General features: G+C 38.3%; 1 protein-coding gene across 16 annotated transcripts in view; it reads left to right on the forward strand.

Annotated features, from left to right (window-relative positions):
- ENOX2 (ecto-NOX disulfide-thiol exchanger 2) overlaps positions 1 to 22,677 on the forward strand; it is a 295,896-nt gene that overhangs the window by 118,096 nt on the left and 155,123 nt on the right. The gene's annotated exons all lie outside the window — the stretch shown is intronic.

The raw sequence follows: 22,677 nt of genomic DNA on the forward strand, positions 1-22,677 counted from the left end.
TTTCAAGTTGGCTAGGACTATGGCATGTGATTGATTCATTTGTATTGAAGCAAGTTTATCTGTGAACTAGAGGAGCTGCCTTCCTCCATGCTAGTAGTATCAATATTGCATGATTTGTAGCAAGCTAACACAGTGGTATATAGGTCCCATATCTGTTCTGTCTGCCACACAGGGAAGGGCCCTTTGATCTCAAACTAGAAAAATAGTTTGAATCTGGGAAACACCTATGAGGAAATTGCTTTTGTAGAGCTACAAGTCCAGCAGCTCAGCAAATCACAGAAGCAGCTCTTTGTGACACCTGCTTACTTGGCAGGGAACAGTTTGTTTCCCCCATCCCAGCCTACCCTACCGCCACTACATCCAAATAGGAAAAAAATTCATAATCATGTTTTATCTGTTATTTAGGCTTTGTCGCATAATTTTGTCTAGAGGATCTCTTTCAATTTCTCAATTTTGAGGGTAAAGACTTGTCTGATAAAAATCAGTTTTAGGTCAGTAAAATCCAATTTCATAGTAAAAGGATTCTTGGATTTGGAAAGGTTGTTTCTCTCCTGTTAGCTTAGTAAAGTCATCAAAGCAAGTGTTGTTCTTGACTCTGAGGTTTATATGGGCTTCCGTGGCCTCACTGGCCTCAGAGAGAAATAAGCATACTTAGACATGTTATATGAAGAACACTGAAGACTGTGAGTTTAGTACTCAATTTGCCACTTGCAAGTCTTTGGACCTAGGCAAAATCACAGAAGCCTTTTCCAGTTGCTACTTCTGTTAAATGGGAAAAGTGTTTTGAAAACTATCAGATACTACTTGTATAGTTGCTACTACTGCTGCTTGTCGAGTTTGCGAGTGTGAGTGCTCTGCTCCTTTCAATTCTGAGTCAAACTGAGAGCAAACACGAAAAGCCACTTGAGGAACAAAATATAGTATCAACTTTATTATAAGTAAAACTATAAGAACATGACTTGGCCTAAGGCCTAATGAAGCTTCCTACCGTCTCCTGCTCCAAATCTCTACATTGATACTCACCAATAGGGAAGATCTGGAGAAGGCAGTGGCACCCCACTCCAGTACTCTTGCCTGGAAAATCCCAAGGACGGAGAAGCCTGGTAGGCTGCAGTCTGTGGGGTTGTGAAGAGTCAGACACAACTGAGCAACTTCACTTTGACTTTTCACTTTCATGAATTGGAGAAGGAAATGGCAACCCACTCCAGTATTCTTGCCTGGAGAATCCCAGGGATGGGGGAGCCTGGTGGGCTGCCATCTATGGGGCTACACAGAGTTGGACACGACTGAAGCGACTTAGCAGCAGCAGCAGCAGATAGGGAAGACTGAGTCAGCAGAACAGACCATTTACCTTATCATTGTCTTTGAAAGTGATACCCTAGGTCACAATTCAGTGGAAGCTAGAAATTTAGAGCAAGATGGGCCTCTGGGCCTGCCAACTGGAAAACAGTACCTGTGCCCTAAGTGCTGCTCACTTTAGGAGAGAGAAAGGGTCATGTTCAACTTGAGGACATTTTGACCCAAGAGCCAGAATGAAGAGGTTAAGCCAGAAATGAGCACTTATTTTTATTCTAATCTTACTAATCAGATAAGTGGATGTTCCTCCTGTGCCAAAGAGCAAGCAAGGGTAGAGAGAAAGCCCAGAGAAGTTTCTATAGTACTGTCTGTCCTCTCTCACAAGTAGAAAGGATGTTCTCTCCTCCCCGTGGAATGATGCCAAGTGTGATGAGAACCTCCACCATTTGCAGATAAATATGACTTTGGATTTTTCTATTTTCAGAATTTTTTTAACCAGGGGAAACTAGCAATGACAAACCATTGCAAGGTACAAAAAAACAGGGTTGTTCTAGCACCATGTGTTATGTTTAGATTTTTACTTCTCCGTATATAAAGTCAAGACAAATTCCAGATGGAATTCAACTTTCTATCATCTGATTTTGCCTCAGAGTAGTACCTTACAGGGAGGAGATTCCATTTTCATGAATTTCAAACACAGACACCTTTGCTGCCATTTTATTGTTGTCATTTCACATGTGATTGCAGATTCTACATGCCTTCCTTTCTCTTCCATGACACCAGAGTGTAAGACTTAAAATACTTTATTACTACTACTACCAGTGTGCCAGACGCTGTTCTAAGTATCTCAAATGTGTTAAATTATTTTACTTTCATGGGAACTCTATGATTATCCTCATTTTACTGATAAAGAAACAAATGCAGAGAAGTTAAGTAATTTGTGCAAATAGTAAAGAAGTAGAGGAGATATGGCCCAAACCCAGACAGGATAGCTCTAAACTTATTGTCAAAAATCAATTGAGTCAGAATGGAAATTAAGGAAGAGCCAGGCATCAATGTTTTTTTAAAGGCATGGCAAATTATTTCATTATGCAGCCAGGCTTAAGGACCAATTCAGCTACCCATATTGCATCTGAGCAACTAGGTGTACTTAGGCCACTATGGTTCAGAATGGTGGCCATTTGTATTGCAGTAGTCCTCATTTTTCCATGGAGATATGTTCCAAGATCCCCCAGTGGATGACGGAAACTGGGGATAGTAGCGATCCCTACATATACTGTATTTTTTCCCTATACATGCATATACCTATGATAAAGTTTAATTTATAAATTAGGCACAGTAGGAGAATATCCAAATTGCTAGGATAACTACTCTTGTACTTTGCAGCCACTATTAAGTAAAGTAAGGGTTACTTGAACACAAATGCTACTGATACCACAACAATTGACTTGATAACCTAGGTGGCTACTAAGTGACTTACAAGAGGGATACACTGAACAAAAGGATGATTCGTGTGACAGGACAGTGGGGGATTTCATCATGCTACTCAGAACAGTATGCCACTTAAAACTTATGGATTGTTTATTTCTGGAATGTTCCATTGAATATTTTTCAATCAAAGTTGACTCCAGGTAACTGAAACCACAGAAAGCAAAACCATGGATACTGTATTCTATGATAAAGTATGTCTAACATCTTATGTCAAGAACTGAAGTAACAGTGAAGCAGTATACCAGAAGGTGACAAAGTAGTTGTGTATATGTTGACCACTCTAGGTATTTCAACACAGAAAGAAGTGACCACCTAATTTGTAGTTTTCTTTTTCTCTGCTCCATTTCCTAATATCCATTTTACTACCTATTGAAATAAAAGTCCATGATGATGAAATTTCCTCAAAAGGATTGAGAGACAGTCTTGATTTTGTTTTCCTATCTTAATTTCCTTGATAATAGGAGCTATTTAGCTTAAACCATGCAGGCTGTGGTATTTCCATTGAGCAATTGCTTGTGTAATAGAATTAACTTCAAAATATTTTGCTTCTCCTACATTAGAATTTTAAGCAAAAGCAGCTTTCATGTGCAAGCTGTTTTATGGGATGTGGTAAGTGAGGGTTGATGAGAGTGACGCAGAAAGCCATTAGATATGTCCGACTGCTCAAACGGAATGTGCTATTTTGCAGGGGAGACAGGTTTCAGCAAGTGGCATTCCCTAGCTCCAGTCCCTTTCTTCTGCATATTTGATTCAATAACAATACAGGAGCAGCAGGTTTTATGAAATATTGATTGTATGCCAACCTCTATAACCAAGTGTTTTACATATATAAATTCAAGCAAACTTCATAACAAATCTGTAAAATACATACCTTTTTCTCCTTTGTTTATAGATAAGAAAACTGAGGCTTAGAAAACTTATGAAACTTTTTCAGGCTTCAGTTAGTATGTAGTAGTTCAGTTCAGTTCAGTCACTCAGTTGTGTCCGACTGTTTGCGACCCCACGAACCGCAGCACGCCAGGCCTCCCTGTCCATCACCAACTCCTGGAGTCTACCCAAACCCATGTCCATTGAGTCGATGATGCCATCCAACCATCTCATCCTCTGTTGTCCCCTTCTCCTTCTGCCCTCAATCTTTCCCGGCATCAGGGTCTTTTCCAATGAGTCAGCTCTTTGCATGAGGTGGCCAAAGTATTGGAGTTTCAGCTTCATCATCAGTCCTTCCAATGAACACCCAGGACTGATCTCCTTTAGGATGGACTGGTTGGATCTCCTTGCAGTCCAAGGGACTCTCAAGAGTCTTTTCCAACACCTCACTTCAAAAGCATCAATTCTTTGGCTCTCAGCTTTGTTTGGGGATTAAATGACAAGGTGATGAAACAGTGCTTAGTACATGGTGTTCTTTTGTTCAATGAATATTTATTGAGTCTTAAGTGTGAACCATCATGGTAGGTATTAAGAGTACAGCTGTAAATAAGACAAATTCCAACCCTGGCCTTGTGATGTTCACCGTCTAGTAAGGAAGACACTCATTAAGCAAATAATTACACAAATAATTGCTTGTAATTATGCTGAGTGCTATCAAAGAGTGACTGCTTATAGTGAATACTCGGTAAATAAGAGCAAACATTTACTAAGTGGCTATTATATGTTGGGCACTAAGCCAGGAAGAAATTGAGTGCAAGTGCATAATTGGATGAAGAGTAAAGGCATTTTCATGGAATTTTATTTCAGAGCAGGGTAAGGTTAATGAAGGTTAACTTCATTCCTCTGGCCAATCAAGGAAGCTTTGGAGGGATGGGGGCAAAATTTTGGAAGATGCTTGATTGAGTTCCCTGGGAAGAAGAGAGATCAAATGAAGAATGTGTCTTCTTTCCCCAAAATGAGTTTCTGGAGATCATGCAAATCATCTAATGTGAGGGGCATCCCCAGCATGAGTGGCCTTTGTATCTGTCAAGATAGAGATTTTAAGAGGCTTGTGTAACAAGGAACAAGGCTTTCCCTCTGAAATGAATGCCAAGTGCTGAATTTGCTTCAGAACTTGGCATGAAGTCTGAGCAGGCAACGAGTCATAACTACGTACTGTTGTCAGATGCTGATTTAAATATCATTCCATACAAATATAGCGGTTCTGCTGGCAAGCTGTTTTCTAATCTGGCCTTTTTTTTTTTTTTATTCCTCTCCATAATTACCCCGATCTAGGATGAACAGCCTGAGAAACATTGACTAATGCATCCTAAATTATCTCAGCAGGGTAACCACAAGATTTTAGCTTCTTTTGATTTTGTGCCAGGTCTCTGTTAAACAGTTTTTAAACCAATATTAGGTGTGTACAGAGAGGTCTATAGATCTTCCAGGCTGGGCTTTCCATCAATTAAGACTGTTGTCCTTTGCTTTGTGGTACCACTCTCTCTGTGGCATAGCCTGCAGGGAGGGAGGTGCTTTTCATTTTTTGTTCTCCTGTCAAACAGCCAGTCAGTTGTAGAGTTCTCTGTTGAAGCTCTGACTGCTGAGACATGTTCTTTAAAGGTAGCTAAGAAACTTGGTTCTCTGCCTTTACTCTGGGCCCCTAGCAGACAATGTTAAGCGTGACTTGGGACTCAACACTTCAGTAAAAGTCTGTTCTTTGTAAATGGAACATATAGTAATAGAAGCAGGTCCCAGAACTAGTCTCATTTACAGATGAGGTAATGGAGATTCAGAGGCTCAGTGGCTTGCCCAAGATGAGACAGCCAGCAAGCTATTCAAACCCAGATTTTCCGATGAGTCCTGTGCACTTTGCACCATGCCCCACTGGTTTCTAAGGTTTCTGAAGAAGGCAATGACGTGATTTGAGCTGTTCTTTCAAAAGATACTCTAACCAAAGTGTTTTTATTATAGATTTTAAAGGGGGCAGAATCAGAAAGGCAAGTTTGAAGACTTTTGAATCATCCCAGGGAAGTGAACTATGGGCCTGAATCCGTGTTATGGGAATAGGAATAGAGAAGAGGGGACAGATAAAAGAAACATAATGGAGGTAAATTATCCTGAACTGTTATGGCTCAAAAAGCCATAAAATCTAGAAATGAAAAAGGGATGAAAATCATTGGGCCCGGTTCTTTATCTTTCTGCAAAATATAATTAACCCCACCTTGACAGATGCTTGTGTGAGTGCTCAGCTTTGTCTGACTCTTTGCAACCCTATGGCCTATAGCTCACTAGGCTCCTCTGTCCTTGGGATTCCAAAGGCAAGGATACTGGAGTGGATTGCCATTCCCTTCTCCAGGGGATCTTCCCAACTCAGGGATTAAACCCACGTCTCCTGCATTGGCAGGTGGATTCTTTACCACTGTGCCACCTTGGAAGCTCTGCCATTTAGCCTAAGTGACTTGCCCAAAGTCCTAAATTAGTTTGGGCAGAAAGGAACTGGAGCTCAGAACTCCTTCTTCCTAGTATAATACTCTTCCCACTAAAGCACAAGGTCTCTCAAATCTGTTTTTCAGTTTGTTAATTTTTTAAAAAAAACATTTTATTGACATGCATAAAAATACAAGATCATTTGTGTAAACCAATGAACTTCCACAAAAGCACACTTATGTAACCAGTACCTAAGACAAAGCACAGACCATTTCTGACACCCCAAAAGGCCCTGGTGCCCTTTCAAAATCACTTACTTCCCCACCAAGGATGATTTCTGCCCTGACTTGCGCTCTCTCTTTATAATAACTGCCTGGTGGACCGTGTTAGAGATTGGGAAATTTACTACTGGGATCCTCTTGTTCATAGATATTTAAATTATTCCTATCTTTTGGCTGCCACAAAAAGGCTGCAAAGACATCCATGAGCATTCTAGTTTCTACATATGAGCAAGTATTACTCTAGAGTCTAAGAAACTGGACTGCAGAATTGAAGTGTTATGGGCTTTGTACATTTTGATAGCTTCTACAAAGGCCTCACCAAGTAACACATCCGGTGCTGCATCCAGTGTTGAGAGGGTCATTCTTTGTCTTCTTGCTGACACACGGCATCTTTAAACATTTGACTTTTTGCCCATTAGACAAGCAATGAATTGTAGCTCTTTATTGCTTTAACTTGCATTTCTCTAACAAATAGTGGGTTTGAGATTCTTTTTTAAATGTTTTCTAATCCTTTGTGTTTCTTGTGTATATCACTCATGATATCCTCTGCTCATTTTTCTATGTTTTTTTATCTTTTTGGACATGTAAGTGTTCTTTTTATGTCATGGAAATTAATCTTTTTCTGTTAAATATATTCTGAATGTTTCCCTATCTATTTTAACACTGTTTATGCTGTGTTCATTCACATCAAATCTATTTTTTAGTTATATCCCTCTTGTGGATTCTCTTGTCATTCCTGCAAGTATGGAAAAACCACACACTTTGGATTTTTTAGAGCAGCCTCACTGTTACATGTTTTAATCCCATTGTCCTCAAAACTATAAGTGCATATTTCAAATCATGCTTTCTCAATTATAGAAGCAGAAAATTCAGTCATCCCACCTATGGTTGTTGGCAATGCAATTCTTGATCTGTTTTCCAGACAAGATCCAGGTGCTCTTTGAGGGAAAAAATAGGGTAGCAGGACACACCTGTCTTTAAGCTGTGGAATCTGGTATGCGCTAAAGGGAATGTGAATATGGTGTAAACACTGGTCATTCTCAGCTTCATGTCCCAGCTGTCTTCTGCTGTGGCACTCAGACAGCTTAGGCACTTTGGAATGTTTGGTTGCTACTTGAAAGTGTTTGGTTACACAGAAGGAGGTCTGGAAAAATTCTGTCTGGTGTCTATAAAGGGAAATGGAACTTCTTCTGGTGCATGAAAAGATCTCTTAAACTCCTGTCCATATTCATTAGGTCTATAAAAATTTGTTGCATCTAAGAAATAGAAAGTTTTGATAATCAAAGTCTTTGAAATGTTGGGATAGAATTTAGCCTATTTATATAGCCAGTTTAAACACATCCTCAGCAATAAACAATTACAAGCAAATAATATGCTAGTATATTTATTCAACAAATATTTAATGGATGCCTACTGTGTGTCAGATAATATTGAATGGAAGGGTAGATGAAAATGCGGATTTCCAACAGAAACAGAAAGATGAATAAGATGAAAGGTGAATAAGGCTCTCACCCACAAGATGCCTACAGTCTGGCAAATAGAATGTATTCTCTTGCATTGATGAAAAACACATCTCTAGGAATTCTAAAGGGACTGTGTTGGTTAGTTTTTAGTTAGAGTTACTGATGTTGCTTAAAAGCGATAAAATTGAATTCACCCTCATTTACTCAGTAACAGTGACTGTTTCCTGTGTTTTCCTCTCAGGAGCCCCATTATTATACTCTCTTTTCAGAGAAAGCTGGTATGAGCATTCAAGTAAGCAAAAAATATGCCTTCTCTCTTGTCAAAAATTTGCTTTTTCCAAGTGTCATCGACACCTTTAGGCTATGAAATGGTAAAAATAATCTTGGTTTAGATTGATCGGTATTTAGATGGTAGCAATAAGCGAAAACAATGAGATGGGGGCCTTAAGCCTTCTTAAGCCGTAAATGTCCTAAGGAATGACACATTTTTCACTGGTAAGTGTTCAGGGGTGATAATTGGCTTCCTGTTGTACACTGAACATGGCTTGAGAAGAAACTGCTTCCCCTCGATTATGAAATAGTGTTTGGTATTGTACTTTTTAAATTAATTCAGTAAACATTTGCTCTGATAATTAGACTGCATGGAGCTTCATGCTGAGGGTACATTTTCATTTGTGTGTGCAATTTAAAAGTTTCTTAAGGTTGCTTAAAAACTGACTATGGATATCAGACTGATCCTTTTTTGTCTTCTCTAACCTATCCTCTCACCTCCATCTAAACCTTGAACTTTCAACCCAGTGGGGAAGTTCTAAAGCATCAGAACTTCGAGGACAGCTCTGTGATTTTGAATTTCATCTCTCTGCACCCTGCCCTACCCACAACCTTCATACTCACACCATTTCTCACAACTGTTCTTTGAAAGGATCAGGGTGCCTTTGCTTCCAGGAGAGTTCAGGAGTTATTTTTGCAAGTTAGCAGCAGCCCAGTAATTCTATCTCCTTTCCTATGGAACAGGTGCTCAAGTCTTTAAAATTTCTCTGACCACTCTGGGTAAGTTTTCTTCCAAGACAAGAATTTGTGACCCTGGGCATCTCCAGAAGGGCCAAACAACTTCTGCAGGGGGTATCCACTGTTATACTGAAAGCTTAGTTGGGAATAAGAAAAGAATCAGAGCACGCAGTAAGGTACTGGGAAGAAAGAATGGAGAGGTGAAAGAGGGGTCACCTTATAGATCATCTAGATCTAGTCTTTCCGTTCCAACACTATCCCAACCCTACCTCAAACCACTAAGTAGCTAGTACAGAGCTAAAGATATAATTCACTGTCTGTGATATTTACTGACTTTCATAACATCCTTATGAGATCGGAGGGCAAGAGCCAGTATCGATTACTGCTTAAAACCATGGGCTCTGGATTCTTGGGCTTAGAGCTGCCATAAACTAGTCTATGATTTTGAACAAGTAACTAAGTTCTCTAAGCCATAGTTCCCTTAATCTGTAAAGCAGAGAAAACATTACCTACCTTATAGGATGACTTTGTGGATTACATGAAATCATTGATATTAAATTGCTTATTGTGGTGACTGCATGGAATAAGGAATCTAAAATTTTTAAATTAGAGAGCTCAGAAATAAGCCCATGTATGTATGGAGTTCTGTTATATAAAAGAAGAAGCATGACAATTCAGTGGGAAATGTAGAGACTGTTTAATAAATGAGGCTGGAAAATAGTTATTCATATGGAAAAAGATGAAAATAAATCTTATACCATTTACAGGATTAATTGAGTATAAATTTCAAAAACAAAATTTTAAACTCCTAGTAGAAAATGCCAGTGAATATCTTCCAAACTGTGGGATAGAGAAAGGCTCAGAAACAATATGCCTTAAAGCATGAAATAAGACAAGTTACAAACTGGGAGAAAATATTCACAAAACACAACTAACAAAGAAATACTATCAACAATATATAAAGGAGCTATAAACATGAAGAAAGCACCAGTAGTCCCATGGACTACTGACATGGACAAAGACATGCTCTTTTTTTCACAAAAAAATTGCAGTGCAGAAGGCCAATTAACTTATGAGGAGATTCTACATCATATTAAGTAGGAAAAGGAAATCAACTCACAAAAAGATACTGTTTTATATCCAGTTGGTTGGCAAAAAAGTAAAAGGTGATAATACCAAGGAACCTTTCTTATCTATGGTTCTTGAAGAGAATAAAGGACTAATGCCCTAAAGTATCCATTGCATGTAAAGAATTAACTCCTCTCCTTTGTATCTAGAGGGATACAATTTATGTACTGTCCTTGAGAAAACTGAGACTGTTTTCTTATTCTGTGATTCAGATGAGGAGCTCTGAGAAAGGCAAGTATTAGAGAAGATGCAGAGTTGCATTTTTTATATATTATAAGTAGGAATATATATATATATATATATATATATACATGTCTATATATATACATATATAAATTGCTGCAAGCACTTTGGGTTGCATGTTGACATTATCTCCTGAAGTTGAACATTCATATACCCTATGACCCCAAAATTCTACTCCTTAGATACATATCTAAGAGAACCTTACTTATGTATAACAGGAGACACAGCTATGTTTATAATGACATAGTTCACAATACAAAAATCTAGAAACAACCTAAATTTCATCACTATTAATAATAGATTAGTAAACTATGGTATATTCATACAGTAGAATATTATGCAATATTCAGAACAAATGAACTATGGACACACAAAAAATATGGACTAATCTTAGCAATATGATAATGGATAAAAAAGTAAACCCTAAAATATTATATAGACCATATTATATATTATAAATTATAAAAAATTAAGTTTTATATTACATGTACATATAATAAAACTAATTTTAGAAGGCAAAGAGATAATGAATGCAGGATTCACAATAATGTCTATCTGAAGCTGAAACTCCAATACTTTGGCCACCTGATGTGAAGAACTGACTCATTTGAAAAGACCCTGATGCTGGGAAAGATTGAGGGCAGGAGGAGAAGGGGACGACAGAGGATGAGATGGTTGGATGGCATCACCGACTCAATGGACAGGAGTTTGGGTAAACTCCGGGAGTTGGTGATGGACAGGGAGGCCTGGCATGCTGCGGTTCATGGGATTGCAAAGAGTCGGACGCTACTGAGCAACTGAACTGAACTGAACTGGCTTAGAGGTAGGGTGAGGGAGCATGTAAGCTGGGGATAATGGAATCCTTATAGTCATGTTAGATGGAGATTATTGTCAAGGTCTTAGTTTTTATTTGGGGTCTGTGGGTTTGCAAGTACTTGTTACATTATTAAAAATAACTGAATAAATTAGGGAGCAGTGCTGAAAGTATATCCTGTACTAAGTATCATGATTAATCCAACTGTATGCACCTGAGAGTCTCAAATAAACACACATAAAATAAAGTACTTGGCCCTGTGCTTTTGGTACAAAATAACACAAAGTAAATGGCAGTTGTCATTGCTAGCATTTCTTCTTCTTCCAACCCCTCTTCATTTTATCTCCTGTCAAGCAGTCATAATTTTCATGTTGTGCCTGAGGATTAATAATTAGAAACATTACTTTACATGAGGTCTCTCCAAATGACTGAGTTTTCAACCTTTTATAAATCCATTAGACCTCTTTCATTGAATTTTTTTTTTCTAATTATCAAAGTACTCTACACATGTACTTCTAGGGTGTTACCAATACCAAAAGCTTTAACCTTTGCATATTATGACTTTGGTACTCAAAATCATAGTAGTCATTTAATATAATAGCAGCAGATGGTACTGAATTAGGGCACTCTGCTAGAAGATTATAGTATGTGATGAATGGGTAGTTAGGAAAAAAAAATTGTGCTCTTAGCCTGAATCTGTAAGTCTGTTAGCTATGATTATTTATTTATTAGACTTTATATAGTACCTTCTCTTTATTCCCTGCCAAAAACATTCCTTTTTTCCCACTATCAAAAGAGCTGAACTATAACTTCTTAGGAGAACAAGTATTTTTTTAAGTTAAATTTATTTATTTTAATTGGAGGCTAATTACTTTACAATATTGTATTGGTTTTGCCATACATCAACATGAATCCACCACGGGTGTACACATATTTCCCATCCTGAACCCCACTCCCACCTCCCTCCCCATCCCATCCCTCTGGGTCATCCCAGTGCACCAGCCCCTAGCATCCTGTATCCTGCATCAAACCTGGACTGAGGATTCATTTCTTATATGATATTATACATGTTTCAATGCCATTCTCCCAAATCATCCCACCCTCTCCCTCTCCCACAGAGTCCAACAAGTTTTTAATGTAGCATTGGGAATAAAAATGACTTGGAGGTGGCTGTCTGATCTCAGTGTGTTTTTTTAGGTGGAAAGTTTAGTGCAGGAAAAGGAAAAGGGAAGGACTAGCAGAAGGTGAAAATGTATGAAAGAAAATGGTAAGGGTAAGAAAAACAGGGTAGTAGAGGGGGGAAATACAGAAATAGAATCCAGAAGACCTCGAATTTAATCTAAGCTTTTGCCTTCATATCATTATTTGACCTTAGCAAGTTACTTATCTTCTCTGTCTTCATTTCCTGGGACAAAGTAAAGATATCAAGCTATTTTTGTCCCTTCAAGTATGAGCATCTTAAAAATTAAAGGCAAATAGGGTGACTTTTACTTCCAGGAAGATGGACTAGACACAGTTTCCCTATTCCTCCCTCTAAGTACAACTAAAACCTCTAGATATTATATATTAAAAATTAATAATAAGACTGAAAAGCACAGAGGAGAAGGCAGACTATCTAAGGACCTTGAGACCTGAAGAGTGACTTGTGGTGAGTTCCATGGGTTTTCTTTTTACCTCATATATCTCACACTTGGGGCTGAAGAAGCTGGCAACCCATAAACACCAATGGGTATAGACCCAGAAAAGTCCAAACAAAAACCTGCTGTCTCTAGCCAAAGGACCAGGAAAGAGCAGTCTAGTAAGATGGAAAACTTATAGATAATATAGCTAAGTGCTCTACTCTAGCCAAACAGCACAGAAAAAACTGTGGCCCTATTCCCACCCACTCCCAGCCAAGAGGGGAACCTAGATTTCCATCTGCCACAAGGCTCTAATGAGGCACTCCAATGCCTTTGCCAGGGACTCCTGCCAGGATAGTGTCAGCAAAGACAAGGCACCTAGCTGGAATTTTCATTACCACTGGCCAGCAGTAAACTACTCCCCCCACCCAACATTTTTACAGTAGACCATCTGGGGAGCTTGGACTTCTACTCCTTTCTGACAATTGAAAGTGAAAAGAATGCTCCTCCTCACTGTTGTGGCATCAGAGGACGTGATGGAGATTCATGACTGTCACCATCACCCAGGAGTAACAAGGTCACCCCCAGCAGGTGTCAGTGGAAACTACATGGGAAGCTGAAACTAAGACCCCTGCCCATCAATAATGAGGAGACCACCTCCCTCAGATGTCAGTGAAGGCTAAATGGGGAACCTGGTCTTCTACTTCCTGGCCGTAATGAGGCCATACCTCCTTACCCCTGCTAGAATGATGTTAAACAATGCCAACTAAAACAGAAAGTTTAAATAAGATCCAAAGTCTCATAACATAATATGCAAAATTTATAGATTTTAATTAAAAGTCACTCATACCAAGAACCATGCAGATTTCAAACTGAATGAAAAACCACTATCAATAAATGCAAACACTGAGACAACAGAGATGTTAGAATTATCTGATAAAGATTTCAAAGCAGGTGTGATAAAAATCTTTCAATGAGAAATTATTAACATGTTTGTCAGATGGTTTCCAAGTAGTTTCTCGCATTCTATAGGTTGTCTGTTTCATTTTGCTGATTGTTTCTTTTTTCTGTGCAGAAGAATTCTAGCTTGATGTAATCTCAGTTATTTTTGCCTTTGTTGTTTATGCTTTTAGTGTCATAACCAAAAAATTGTGACCAAGACCAACATTAAGGAGTTATTTCCCTATATTTTATATTTTATTTTCTAAGAATTCTTATTTTCAATCACACGTAGTTATTGCATTTTACCAGTGCTTTTTCTGGTTCTGTTATAATAATTGTATAGCTATTCTCCTTCAATCTATTGATGCAGTAAGTTATGTTGATTGATTTTCTGGTGTTGAATCATCCTTGCTTTGCCTATATTTTTTCTAGTACTTTAATAGTTTCAGGTCATGGATTTCCATTTTTAATCCATTTTAATTAAATTTTGTGAAAGATGTAAGATAGGGATCCAGTTTCATTTTTTGCATGTCCAGTTTTCCCAACATCACTTATTGAAGAGCCTATTTTTTCCTCATTGAATATTATTGGCTACTTGGTCAAACCTTAGTTGACCATAGATGCAGGGATATAGTTCTGAGCTCTAGATTCTGTTCCATTAGTCTATGTGTCTGCTTTTATGCCAACACCATGCTGTTTTGATTACTATAGCTTTGTATTATAGTTTAAAATCAGGAAATGTAATGCCTCCAGCTTTGTTCTTCTTTCTCAGGATTGCTTTGGTTTTTCTAGTTCTATGGTGCTTCCCCATACGAATTTTATGGTGGTTTTTTCTATTTCTATAAAAAAATGCTACTGAAATTTTGATAGGGATTGCATTGAATCTATAGATGGCTTTAGGAAGTCTGGACATTTAAGAAAATATTAACTCTTATGATCCATGAACAGAGGGTAGCTTTCCATTTGTGTTTTCTTCAATTTCTTTCCCAAAGTCTTACAGTTTTTTTGGTAGCTAGATCTTTCATTTCATTGGTTCAGTTTATTCCTAAGTATTTTCTTACTTTTGATACTATTATAAATAGGATGGTTTTCTTTATTTCTTTTTTCAGATATTTCATCATTATTTTATACAAATACAACTGATTTTTGTCTGTTGATTTTGTATCCTGCAACTTTACTGAATTCATATATTAGTTCTAACAGTGCTTTGGTGGAATTTTTAGGATTTTCTATATATAAGTTCGTGTCATAAACAAGTAGAAACAGTTTTCTTTCTTCCTTTCTGATTTGGATGCCTTTTTTCCTATTTGCCCTGGCTAGGACTTCTAGTGGTATATCGAATAGGAGTGGTGAGAGTAGACACCATTGTCCTGTTCCTGGTCTTAGAGGGAAAGCTTTCATCCTTTCACTGTTGAGTATGTTCTTAGCTGTGGGCTTGTTGTATATGACTTCTATTATGTTGAAGTATGTTCCTTTTATACTCAATTTTTGAGAGTTTCTATAATGAAAGATGTTGGATTTTGTTAAATGAGATTTCTGTATCTGTTGAGATGATCATGTGGTTTTTGTCTTTCATTCTATTAATGTGGTGTGTCACATTTTTTGATTAGTATATCATCATTGCATCCTAGGGATAAATATCCCATGGTCATGGTGCATGATCCCTTTAATGTCCTGTTGAATTCAGTATTCTAGCATTTTGTTGAGAATTTTTGCATCTACATTCAGCAGGAATATTTGCCTGTAGTTTTCTTTTCTTGTAGTATCTTTATCAAGCTACAAAGGAGCCTGGCAGGCTACAGTCCATGGGGTCACAAAGAGTCAGACATGACTGAGCGACTAACACACACATCAGGGTAATGCTAACCTTTTAAAATGAATCTGGGAGTGTGCCCTCTTATCCTACTTTTTGGAAGAGTTTGAGAATAATTAGCATTAATTCTTATATGAATGTTTGGTAGAATTCACCTGTGAAGCCATCTAGTCTTGGACTTTTCACTGAGGAGAGTTTTTGATTACTGATTCAATCCCCATATTTGTTACTGGTCTGTTCTGATTTTCTGTTATTTCATGATTCAGTCTTAGTAGGTTATACATTTCCAGGAATTTATTCATTTCTTATAAGTTGTCCAATTTGCTGGCATTTAACTGTTCATAATAGTCTCTTATGATCCTTTATATTTCTATGGTATCACTTGTAATGTCTCCTCTTTCATTATCTTTATTTATTTGAGTCCTCTTTTACTTACTGTAGCTGAAGGTTTGTCAATTTGGTTTATCTTCTCAAAAACCCTACTCTTAGTTTCGTTGATCTTCTCTATTGTTTTTCTATTCTATATTTATTTCTGCTCTGATCTTGCTATCTACTTACTTTCTGCTGACTTTGATCTTAGTTTGTTCTTGTTTTTCTAGTTCTTGAAGTGTAACTTAGGATGTTTATTTGAGGCCTGTTTTCTTAATGTAGACATGCATCCCTATAAAACTGTCCTCTTCATACTGCTTTCACTCCATCTCACAAGTTTTGGTATGTTGAGTTTCCATATTTCTTCATTTCAGGATATTTTTGCATTTCCCCTTTGATTTCACTTTTGACCCACTGGTTGTTTGAAAATGTGTTGTTTAGTTTCGATATATTTGTGAATCGTTTTTGTTTTTCTTTTGTTATTGATTTCTACTTTCACAGCATTGTGGTTGGAAAAGATACTTGGTATGCTTTTAGTCTTTTAAAATTTGGGGCTTCCCTGGTGGTAAAGAATAGTAAAGATAAAGAATCTGCCTGCAATGCAGGAGACCCAGATTTGATCCCTGAATCAAGAAGATCCCCTAGAGAAGGGAATGGCTACCCACTCTAGTATTCTTGCCTGGATACTTGTTTTGTGACCTGACATACGTTCTCTCCTGGAGAATGTTTCATGTGCATTTGAAAAGGATTGTATTGGGGTGCTGTTGGATGGAATGTTCTGTATACATCTGTTAAGGGCAATTGGCCTAAAGTATAGTTCAAATCCAATGTTTCCTTGTTGATTTTCTGTCTGGATGATCTGTCCATTGTTGAGAGTGTGGTAGAGAAGTCCCTTACTAGTATTGTATGGCTGTCTATTACTCTCATCAAATCTATTAGTATTTGCTTAATGTACTTCAGTGCTTCAATGTTGAGTGCATATATATATATATATATATATTTATAATTTTTATATTACCTTGATGAATTGAATCCTTTATCATTATATAATGACCTTTTTTGTCCCTTGTCACAGTTTCTGGCTTAAAGTCTATTTTACCTGATATTAAGTATAGCTACCTCTGTTCTCTTTAGGTTTCAATTATGTGGGATATCTTTTTTCATCCCTTCACTCTGAACCTATACGATTCCTAGAAGCTGAAGCAAATCTCTTGTAGGTAGTGTATAGCTGGGTCTTGGTTTTTAATCCATTCAGCCAGAGTATGCCTTTTTATTAGATAATTTACTGTATTTACATTTAAAGTGATTGTTGGTAGGTAAGGACTTACTATTGCATCTTATTAATTTTTTTTATTTTGCTACTGTTCATGGGGTTCTCAAGGCAAGAATACTGAAGTAGTTTGCCATTCCCTTCTCCAGTAGACTATGTTTTGTCAGAACTCTCCACCATGACCTGTCCGTCTTGGGTGTCCCTACGTGGCATGGCTCATAGTTTCATTGAGTAAGACAAGGCTGTGGTTCAATCCTAAAGGAAATCAGTCCTGAATATTCATTGGAAGGACTGATGCTGAAGCTGAAACTCCAATATTTTGGCCACCTGATGGAAATAACTGACTCATTGGAAAAGACTTTAATGCTGGGAAAGATTGAAAGCAGGAAGAGAAGGGAAGGACAGAGGATGAGATGGTTGGATGGCCTCACCAACTCGATGGACATGAGTTTGAGCAAACTCCGGGAGTTGGTGATGGACAAGGAGGCCTGGCGTGCTTCAGTTTATGGAGTTGCAAAGAGTTGGACACAACTGAGCGACTGAACTGAATTGTTTTCTGGCTGTTTTGGGTTTCTTTGTTCCTTCCTCTCTTACTTTCTTTGTGAATCAATGATTTTTGCTAATAGTACATTTTGATTCTTCTCTCATCTTTGTATCTACTATAGGTTTTTGTTTTGTGGTTACCCTGAGGATTACTTCAAACATCTTACAGATATAAGTCTATTTTAAAATCACCACAACTTAACCTTGCCCTCACAGTAAAACTTCCTTTACTTCCCTTTACTTCCCCCTACCAATATTTTGTTTCTGTCACAATTTACATGTTTTTGTATTATGTAACCATTAAAAATTATTGTAGTTCTTTTAAACATAGAAATTTTAATACTTTTGTCCTTAAACCTTCATACTTGAGTTAAGTGGTTACACATTGCCATACTACAGTATTAGAATATTTTGAATCTGACTATATATTTACCTTTATAAATATGTGGTATATTTTCATATGTTTTCATGTTACTAGGTAGCATACTTTCATTTCAGCTTGAAGAACTCATTTCAGCATTTCTTTTTTTAGTATTCTTTTCCATATGGTTTATCACAAGATATTGAATATAGTTCCTTGTGCTATATAGTAGGACCTTGTTTATCCATCCTATATGTAGCAGTTAAAAAGCTGAGTGCTGAAGAATTGATGCTTTTGAACTGTGGCATTGGAGAAGACTCTTGAGAGTCCCTTGGACTGCAAGGAGATCCAACCAGTCCATTCTGAAGGAGATCAGCCCTGGGATTTCTTTGGAAGGAATGATGCTAAAGCTGAAACTCCAGTACTTTGGCCACCTCATGCAAAGAGTTGACTCACTGGAAAAGACTTTGATGCTGGGAGGGATTGGGGGCAGGAGGAGAAGAGGACGACAGAGGATGAGATGGCCAGATGGCATCACTGACTCGAAGGATGTGAATCTGAGTGAACTCTGGGAGATGGTGATGGACAGGAAGGCCTGGCGTGCTGCAATTCATGGGGTCACAAAGAGTCAGACAGGACTGAGCAACTGAACTGAACTGAACTGAACCCCAAACTCCCAGTCTTCCCCCTCCCTTAGCAACCACAAGTTTGTTCTCTATTTCTGTGATTCTGTTTCTGTTTTGCAGATAGATTCATTTGTGTCATATTTTATTTTATTTTTTTATTGCAACATATTTTTAATTTAATCAGTTAAAAAGCCAAAAAACAAAAAACAGTACTTGTAACAGGTATGTGTTTGTTTGATCACTGATTTATGTAATCAGGGAATTCTCTGAATGGGTTGTGAATTTTACTGCAAATGTTTACTTTCTAATTTAGGAAAGTTAAAAATTGATAAAACAGTATATAAAAGTTCTGCTAAGTTTTAGTAGACATACTAGAGTGATTTTATTTTATTTTTTTTTAATAATATTTTTATTTTTCTTTACAAAAAGTATTGGTTTTGCCATGTATTGACATGAATCCGCCATGGGTGTACATGAGTTCCCCATCCTGAACCCCCCTCCCACCTCTCACCCCATACATATCATCTCTCTGGATCATCCCCATGCACCAGCCCCAAGCATCCTGTATCCTGTATCAAACAGACTAGCGATTTGTTTCTTACATGATAGTATACATGTTTCAGTGCCATTCTCCCAAATCATCCCACCCTCTCCCTCTCCCTCAGAGTCCAAAAGTCCATTCTATACATCTGTGTCTCTTTCGCTGTCTCGCATACAGGGTTATCATTACCATCTTTCTAAATTCCATATATATGTGTTAGTATACTGTATTGGTGTTTTTCTTTCTGGCTTACTTCACTCTGTATAATAGGCTCCAGTTTCATCCATCTCATTGGAACCGATTCAAATGTATTCTTTTTAATGGCTGAGTAATACTCCATTGTGTATATGTACCACAGCTTTCTTATCATATGGTATTTATCTTTCTCTTTCTGACTTACTTCACTTAGTATGATAATCTCTGCTTGCATCCGTGTTGCTGCAAATGACATTATTTCATTCTTTTTATGGCTGAGTAGTATTCCATTGTATACATGTACCACATCTTCTTTATCCATTCATTTGTAAAGGCACATTTCTGTTGTTTCCATGTTTTGGCTACTGTGAATATGAAAATATGCCACACATTTACTGGACTGCCTTCAATAAGGAAAGACCTTTACATGCATATGGTAGCATGCTGGCGTATACTGTTACCCCAAGTCTAATAGTGCAGGGAATCATGTGCAGGGGGCATGTGGTAGCTCAAAGTCCAGTGAATCACAGTAACTCATAAGCTTAGTTTGCTGGAGTCCACAACACTATGTTGGCTTTGGCAAGTGCTGAATGAGTCCATAGGAGCTACAAGGACTGTTGAGCTCATCAGTGGCTTCCCAGGTCCATCAGTTAGGGACCATGGCAGGCGGCAGTGATGGCCAGAGTCAGTGGTGTGCACACATTCAGCTGTAGGAAGCAGCTACTCATGACTCTGTTGAGGTATGGACCAGTTACAGACACACAATGGTGGGAGCCAGGAAAAGGAGCTGGCTGGGAACAACTGGGCCCTGGCTGTTGGTGTGTACTACTACTAGTATGCTGCTGGGTCTCACCACAGGCACACAGCAGTGAAAGCTGCGTTGGAAGCCAGGAGTTGTGGAGGTGCGTAGTTGCAGGTAAGCCCAGTGGCACAGGCCAGTGACAAGAGACAGGACCAGAACTGGGCTCACAAGCAGCTTCAATGTCCACTGCTGTGGCTGTACGGTCTCCTGACAGACATGCACAAAGCCATAGATGTAGTGATGCAGTTCAGATGGAAGGCATGCAGGAACATAGTTAAGGGGGCTAATTGCAGACGAGACTGCTGTTACAGGCCAGCAACCGGATCTAGGGCTGAATCCTGACCCGTAAGCAGTTGCAGGGGCCTTAACTCAGCTGTGGAGGGTCTAAGCTAGAGTCTTGCTCTCATGCAGCTACAAAGGCTGAGGCTGGCAATTGGTGCAGTTCCTAGCCTCTGGCCAGGGAGACAGAAAGATACTCAGGCAGCTGGCAAAGGCAAATGTGAATATCCATGGGATAAAAAGTGGTATAATCTCCAGGAATCCATGGCAGCTGTGCTGGTCATTGGTTTCTTCAGTGGCAGAAGCTGTTGGGTCATCTGCAGAGCAGGTCACTGGAAACCAGTCTTTCTTGTCCTGTGACTAATATTGGCAGTCCCTGCTTTTCCTCCTTATTCCTAGTGATCTCTGTCTATCTCAGTTTTGCCAGTCTCTGGATGGTGTGAAGCCAAAGCGAGTTCTTCTTGTAGTGACCCAAAAGACTGGGGAAGCTGGTTGCTCATCTTACTTTTCTTTCCCAGCATCTGGAACTCTTTCTAGCTGGAGCATTTCCTCTTAGTACCAAGCAGTGATGGCCTGGGAGATGAGATGATGCAGGCAAAATGAAGCTACTCTTCCTTCCCTTTTTGTGAAGTTTTTCTCAGTTTTTTGTTTGTTTGTTTCAGTGTGTTGCTGAAGTTTCTTAAGTGGACTCCAGAGCACTCCTGGAACTGTTTTTCATCATGGATAGCTATATAATTGTTGATCTGTGTGGAGGGATAGAGGCTGGGGTCTCCTACACTGCCATCTTGGTATACCCAGTAATATACCCAGTATATGCCAGTTGACAACATATATGAAATAGACCACTTCCCCAAAAAACGTAAACTGTAAGTGAAATAGGTAATTTGAACACTCATATACCTATTAAGGAAATTGAATTCATAATTTAAAATCTCCCGGAATCAAATTTCTGTTGCCAAATGGTTTCCCCAGACAATTCTATCAAAAACCTAAAGAAAAATTCACACCAATTCTATACAATCTCTTCCAAGAAATAGAATAGGACAGAGTAATATCCAATTGATTTTATGAAGCAATTATTCCCCTACTATCAACATAAGACAATGACAATACAAAACAGAAAACTATATTCCCAATATCCCTCATGAATATAGTTGTAAAATCCTCAACAAAATATTAGTAAACCACAGAGTCCAAAAGACTGTTCTATACATCTGTGTCTCTTTTGCTGTCTCGCATACAGGGTTATCATTACCATCTTTCTAAATTCCATATATATGCATTAGTACAGTACTCTTGCCTGGAAAATCCCATGGACGGAGGAGCCTGGTGGGCTGCAGTCCATGGGGTCGCAAAGAGTCCCACACGACTGAGCGACTTCACTTTCACTTTTCACTTTCATGCATGGAGAAGGAAATGACAACCCACTCCAGTGTTCTTGCCTGGAGAATCCCAGGGACAGGGGAGCCTGGTGGGCTGCGGTCTATGGGGTTACACAGAGTTGGACACGACTGAAGTGACTTAGCAGCAGCAGCAGCATATTGTATTGGTGTTTTTCTTTCTGGCTTACTTCACTCTGTATAATCAGCTCCAGTTTCATCCACCTCATTAGAACTGATTCAAATGTATTCTTTTTAATGGCTGAGTACTGGGATGACCCGGAGGGATGGTGTTGGTGGGGCGAGGTGGGAGGGAGGTTCAGGATTGGGAACACGTGTACACCCATGGCAGATTCATGTTGATGTGTGGCAAAACCAATACAATATTGTAAAGTAAAAATAATAATAATAATAATAATAAAGAAAAAAAATATTAGCAAACCAAATTCAGTAATATATAAAAGGAATTATACACAGTGACCAAGGGCTGCAAGGGTGGTTTAATATCTGAAAAGAAGGCAATGTAATCATTACATTAAAAAGCTAAAGATGAAAAATCACAAAATCATACCAATCAGTGCACACAAAGAATTTAAAAATTAAACAACATGCATCATAAAAAACTTTCAGAAAAAATAGGAATAAAGAGTAATTTCCTCAATTTGATAAAGAACATACAGTAAGAACCAGTAGCTAACATTGTGCTTTCTGATGAAAGAGTTAATTTGCTTTCCCCATAAGACTAGCAAAAAGGCAAGGATGTCCACTCTCACCACCTTTATTCAACATAGTGTCAGTAATTTTAGCCATTGAAATAAGGGAGGGAAAGGAAGTAAAAGACATGCAGATCAGAACGATTGCAGATGATATGGTCATCT

This window comes from Ovis aries, chromosome X, assembly GCF_016772045.2.
Source record: "Ovis aries strain OAR_USU_Benz2616 breed Rambouillet chromosome X, ARS-UI_Ramb_v3.0, whole genome shotgun sequence".
Taxonomy (NCBI): Eukaryota; Metazoa; Chordata; class Mammalia; order Artiodactyla; family Bovidae; genus Ovis; species Ovis aries.